Consider the following 386-nt stretch of genomic DNA (forward strand, 5'->3'; position numbering starts at 1 on the left):
CAAGCCAGGCATTTACTATGAACTAGACTACAGCAGCAAGGACTTCAATCATGATATACTGGTATTTGGCAATGGATTTTTTTTCATGTAGAAGTACTCCCCAATTCAATCTGGACAGTCACAATAACAGACTGAAACCACAGGGAGTATTTTCACTTCATCTTAGTGCAAACTTGGAGAACAACCATAAATTGTTCAAGGTCGATGAATGGATACAGGACAATGGATTTAAATGTCGGATTTTGACTTGTGGGGAACAGCTGGGGTCCTGAATGGGGTGCAGAAGGCTGTGTCAAAACAACCAGCAATAGGAACAATCACTGTGGATTTCCCACTTCCCACTGTAGCCAACTATCCCACTGTGTGAGCTAGTAGACAGTGGTCAT

At 42.5% G+C, this 386-nt stretch overlaps 1 non-coding gene across 1 annotated transcript; it reads right to left on the reverse strand.

Annotated features, from left to right (window-relative positions):
* Window positions 1-89: 89 nt before the first annotated feature.
* On the reverse strand, window positions 90-218 carry LOC115069059. The gene has a single exon (XR_003848392.1). It is a non-coding gene; the product is annotated as a small nucleolar RNA SNORA31 (small nucleolar RNA).
* Window positions 219-386: the final 168 nt, after the last annotated feature.

The sequence above is a fragment of the Nannospalax galili genome, unplaced genomic scaffold (genome assembly GCF_000622305.1).
Source record: "Nannospalax galili isolate Female #2095 unplaced genomic scaffold, S.galili_v1.0 C47098395, whole genome shotgun sequence".
Classification (NCBI taxonomy): domain Eukaryota; kingdom Metazoa; phylum Chordata; class Mammalia; order Rodentia; family Spalacidae; genus Nannospalax; species Nannospalax galili.